Raw genomic sequence first — 6,000 nt, forward strand, 5'->3', positions numbered from 1 at the left:
AATGTAGGACAATTCATCTCACCTCTAACTGGCTTAAGATGAGCTGAACACAATGTGGATCCTGCGAGGTGGATCCCTCTCCAGATCCCTCTCACAGAAATTCTGAGAAGCTGGACCACTTCAAAGAAGACAAGAGCAGCGTCTGGGTGGCTTTCTGGGGCAACAGCTTATGCCACACGCAAACAGCATATGAATGGGTCTACAAGCGCAACATCAGGCAGGTTTGCATTAGCAGTGATTTTTCTAAATCCATCCAGGACCAGCAAATGTGACTGCAACTGAATGAAAGGTGAACATCTGAGGAAGACACCAAGATGTACGAAAGATGCAGGTGAATTAGAAAGGGTTCAGAGGAGGGCAACAGAAATGGTCCATAGTTTGGACACACTGCCCTGTGAGGAGAGACTGAGAGGACTGGGAATGTTCTGCCTTGAGAAGAGAAGACTGAGGGGGGACAGGATATCCCTCTAGAAGTACTGCAAAGGCTGTCACAAGGAGGATAGTTAAGATCTCTTCTAGCTGATACCAGGGTGCAGGACACAGAATAATCAGGTCAAGCTCCAACAAGCCAGATTCAGGCTGGACATCAGGAAAGGCTTCCTCACGGTCAGAGCAATACGACAGTGGGACCAACTGCCTGGAGAGGTGGGGGGCTCTCCCACACTGGAGACATTCAAAAAGAAACTGGACAGCCACCTGAGTGGGATGGTGTAACGTGGTGTCCTGCAACAGCAGGGGATGGACTCAATGGCCTTCAAGGCCCCTTCTAACTCTACTATTGCGTGGTAAGTCTTAACACACTACCACATATTGATCTTTCCATAGCGATGGTGTTGAATGGAGTCCTCCTTTCTTTGTTCAAATCCTTGGGTTCAAATACAACAGCTGTGCAGGAATCTCAATAAGCTACCAAGAAATCTGGTAGGATAATGGGCAACATGGACTGGGATGCTCTGTTGAGAGCTGGGTTTTTGCACATTCCAGGCCACAGACCATTCCTTTGCAAACGTTTTTTATTCACCAAAGTATGTTCAAATAAACTCAGTCTCCATCGAATGAAATTCTGAGCATGCACAAAGCAGTTTGTTGAACCCAACCTAGCAAGTCCTTCCAGGAACCCTTCTTTTGAGTATGTTTGGTGTTCATCCTCTGAGAGGGTCCTTTTGGAGGTGAGCATGCCTTTTCTCTGTTCACTGCCCTTCTTGTTGGCTAGCCCTCCTCTCCCAATGCTGCATCATGGGGTCAAGAGTCATATCAGCTCTGAGAGCTAATCTCCGATGCAGTTGCCTGGCATTTCTACCCCTTGGTTGTTCTCTAAGCTAGTCTTAGCACCTGGAGAGAATCACCTTGAAACAAGCTCCTCTGTTTTTCTCATCTCAAACTCTGAAGCAACAGGTCCCCAGGCTCCCTCTGTCATTGCCTCCTCCTCCTCCTCCTCCTCCTCCTCCTCCTCCTCCTCCTCTGTTGAGTCCAGATCAGCGTGACCTGGCAACACATGCCAAGGACAACTGCCTTCCTTCCCAGCATATCCTTCCATAAAATTCCCACGGAATCTCTTGCACATCAGGGACCACTCACAGAGTCATAGAATAGGAGTGCTGAAAGGGACCAAGAAGGCCATCGGGTCCAACCTCATGCTCAGTACATGACCAAGTTAAACCATCTCTCTGACGGCTGTTTGAACAACCTCCTCACCCATCCATGGCCCATCCGTGTATGCACCAAGGGCTTCTCCATGCCAGGATTCCTTTTCAGGAACAAATCAGGAGCCTTACTTGGCCACATCACCGCATGTGCGGAGCCCTTTGCACTGGCCCCACAGCTGGGATGAACATGGCTGAGGCACAGGTCACCAGGCAGATGGTGTCTTCAGTGGGTACTGCCTTGCTCCTTCTCAGGTATTCATGAATGCATAAAGGGGGTCTTGCAACCCTCCTTTGTGCTGATACTTAGTTGTTGTTGTTGTTGTTGTTGCTAGTCATAAAGTCATGTGTGACGCATCGTAACCCCATGGAGAACATTCCTCCAGGCCTTCCTGTCCTCCACCATCCCCGGAGTCCACTTAAGTTCACACCAACTGCTTCAGTGACTCCATCCGGCCACCTCATCCTCTGCCATCCCCTTCTCCTTTGGCCATCCATCATTCCCAGCATCAGGCTCTTCTCCAGGGAGTCCTTCCTTCTCATTAGGTGGCCAAAGTATTTGAGCTTCATCTTCAGGATCTGGCCTTCTGGTATGTATAAATAGTAGCAGGGCATAGGTTTGCATGTGTGTGTTGCATATGAGCACTCCAGTGCATATTTGGGGTTATATATTTGCTTCAGCTGACAAAGATAAACTTAGACCAGGAAAAGCCATACTTGAGGTCTTGCATCTGACAGGCACAAGAGTTGACTAGCATAATAAAAGATGTCAAATCCCCATGCCGCTTGCTGAAATCTTGTAGACAAACATTCGGCACCAGCTGAGAGCTCTCTACCTCATAATAAATGCCTAGGATCAATGCTTCCCAGTAAGCCTGTGCAAAAATAATAACCTGGGATTTTTATGCAAGGGTGGAGTGGCTCCAGCCATCAAGCCACAGCTGAGCAACCTCCCAAACTATTCCTGCCAAGGACCTTTTAATTTAGACCACAAGTGCAAATGCAATTTGGCAGAGATACTCTTGCCTCAAGGTAACCCTTTTCTACATCAAGGAGGACATGATTTGCCTCCTTACTGGGTCCCTCCTTGGACTTGGATAATCGCAGAGTACTTCAGTTCATGCACCCAGCATGTGTGCGCACTCGTACTAAGGGTTTAGTACTTGGGTCAGCTTTCTCTCCACCCGCTTTCCCCCTCTCACAGGGAGTAATTTCAGAAGCAGCTATAAAGAGACCAAAATACTTGGCCAAGTAGGGCTAAAATTGTCCCAGGAGTCCCCGTTCCTCTCCTCATCCTCCAAAACTTTGCTTTGACAGTGAAACTTTCTGTTATGCCTGCAGCATCTGATTTCTTTTTATACTCCCCAATTTCATCCCTCATTTTTCTCTTTCTACTTTTCTCAGAGCTGAGCCAACAAAACAAAACTCCTCATAATATCATGAGAAATCTACACACACCCCCTATTTAAATATTCCCCCATCAGGTTCTGAATTGGGTTTCATTTTGGATAAGCTCTTAAGGAGAGCTGTATTCTAGTGGCACAAATGAGCTGAGATTAAAAATCCACTGCATTTTCCAAATTATAACTCAAGTATTACCAATTTAACAAAGAAATCGTGTGTACTCAGAAGGACAGAGGACTGACTCACTCAGTTACACTTGCAAACAGCATTTCAACTACTGAGCAAATGCATTTCTACTCAGAAGTAATCAGGACAAGTCTCTGCAGGAGGAGCTTCCTTCTGTGACCCCTTCCCCTTCAACACCAAGGAAAATCCCTTCATCTCTGATCAGAAAAGTATGCCTTTCCCAGCTAAACACAGGGAAGAGAGCCTTCTTTAGTGCAAAACAGGCAGAGCGATCTTCTCTCCAATCAGCTTATGGTCAGAGGTAAGCTTTCTCCTCAGTGGCAGTGGGGCCTGGACCAAGGAACCAAAAGCCAAGGCCATGACATGGAATTCTTGTATTCCTGCAGTTTGCCCTTCCTAGCACTCTGGGATTCTACAGATTCCCCCTGTCACTGGAGGCCCAAGTGATGCGCCTGCAACAGAATCATAGAATCATAGAACAGTAGAGTTGGAAGGGGCCATGAAGGCCATCGGGTCCACCTCCCTGCTGTTGCAGGACACCAGGTTACACCATCCCACTCAGAGGGCCATCCAGTTCCTTTTTGAATGTCTCTAGTCTTACCACTGTTTCCCATGCTTGGTACCTTTCAAGTTATGCTACTTTAATATGCTTCACATGGGGTGTCTTGAAGGACCTTTCAGAAACCGTGTTGTGTTGAAAAGCATCCAATTAGACTGCTAAACAGAGCTTGCCACTGGAAACGCAACTCAGCCCTACCTGAGCCATGTCATTGGCCCAGGATCCATTTCAAATGATGCTGCATTGAAGTCAAAGGCCTGCATCACTTGGGGCCTGGAGGGTTACTGTCTCCCATGATAGCCACTTCTGCACTGGGTCATCCTCACAGGTGTGCTTTTGGATGCCTCTACCCTTGATGGACTGGCAGAGTGGATGGTGAGTGGAAACGGACTTCTTGACTGCGGCACTCCACTGATGGAGTGTTTTCCCCAAAGATGGGCCACCTCTGGGTTTTTAAGCTCCACACAGTCCCAGCTCATGGAATACGTATTTGTATGGTGCCTTCTTTTGTCCCAAAGCCCCACAAAAAGTCCTCCCCCATATATGGCTTCCAGGCCAGGCAAATAGCCTGTCAACTAAAGTTCCTAGGCTTCTTTTGACTAAGCTGTCTGAAGAATGGCATAATAAAGTGATTTAAATTTGCCACATTTCTGCTAGAATGTCTGGCTTACAAGCTGATGGAAACTGCCTCTTTCTGACCCTGAATATCACTCCTCCACTTGCTCTGCCACAGAAAGAAATGCTAAGAAGCCAGCATTTCTGCACTCTTCTTGCTCCAAGTACTTCCTTTTGTCATGAGCCCTTCTACACCTCCTCAATTTTCACCCCTGCCAGAGCTCCCATTATGTTGATAACTGTTTTGCCACAACGTGGAACTAACCCAAGCCCCAACCCACTCTTAAGCATATGCTGATACAAACCACTCTTCTCCCTTTTTTGAACTCCCTGCCCAGCTTTGATTCTTAAACCACATTTCCATCACTCTCTGTTCAGACTAGCCTGCCTCTTTTCCGTTCTGTCATATTTTTTTGCATGTTTTGCAAGTGTGTGGATTGATTGCAGCTTTACCTACATCTCTCATCACTTCAGGTTCCCTCAGGCTTCTACCCCACATTTTATACACACCCTCATTCCCTGGGCAGACCCCTCCCCAAACCTCCTCCTCAGTTCCCCGTCCTTTTACTTTCCATCCTTCCAAAGTTAGCTTCACTCCAAGCAACAGTGACTTGCAGCTCTCGTGTTGCTGTTTTGCATAACTCTGGAGCTTAAGGACTCTGCTTTTGCCTTTACTTTCTCTCAGAGATCAGTCTTTTTTCTTTTTCTTCCTTTTTACAGTCTCTAGCTACTCAGAAATAGGATGGAGAAAGATTTTACCCCTCCTCCTGCTCCTACTTTTTAAGGTTGTCTCCAAACATCCTGCTAGGGTTTGCTTTGACCTCTGGAGAGCAAGTTATATTTCTGCTTGCAAGTGCATCCTGGCAGAAGCAATTCACTTCTTCAGCCACAGCTGGAAGCCCTCAACTGCCCTTTTCCAACAGGTAAGATGGATTATTGTAATGGTGGGAGAGAAGAGCTTATAAAACAAAACCCCTAAGACAACTTTTGCTTTCTTGTTGCTATTTCCTACAGCTAGGGAGAGTGAGATTCTATTCCAGTTCTGTGTTGATAAGAATGGACCAAAATGTGTAAAGCTCTTGACACCTGGGAATTTAAGTATTTAAATATTGGGAAAAAGAGAACCATCCATGCCCAGAGCCTTGAGTTGTTCACTTTGTCTGGGTTTGAATGTTTAAGTTGTCACTTATAAAAGTCTGGGTTTGAACCCCTGTGCATTCAACCAACATAGTATGAATTAGAGTAACTACCCCTTTTTCTGACCCTAACAGGCTTCCCATTTTTAACAGTTGTCTTGAACTTGCCTTACGTGGATAGGAGAGAATTTGGTTTCACTTTGGCTGAAGAAGAAATTACCTGAATCTGAAAGTTTATCTTTGAAACAGAAAGGACTCTGGCTTTAAAAAAAATGAAGAAGGGGGAAAGGGAACATGATAGACTTTCCAATCCCTCTTGCCATTTAGGGTGTTTGCAGTGGGAGGGATCCTGATGATAAGAATTGGAAGATAGTGCATCTTTTCTTCCTGGATGGAATTTCCATGGTAAGAAAAAGGCACAGAAGCAGCAGGGAACTTGGGAGGGTTATGAGTGGAG

Source organism: Varanus komodoensis, unplaced genomic scaffold (genome assembly GCF_004798865.1).
Source record: "Varanus komodoensis strain SLA01 unplaced genomic scaffold, ASM479886v1 scaffold75, whole genome shotgun sequence".
Lineage (NCBI taxonomy): Eukaryota > Metazoa > Chordata > Lepidosauria > Squamata > Varanidae > Varanus > Varanus komodoensis.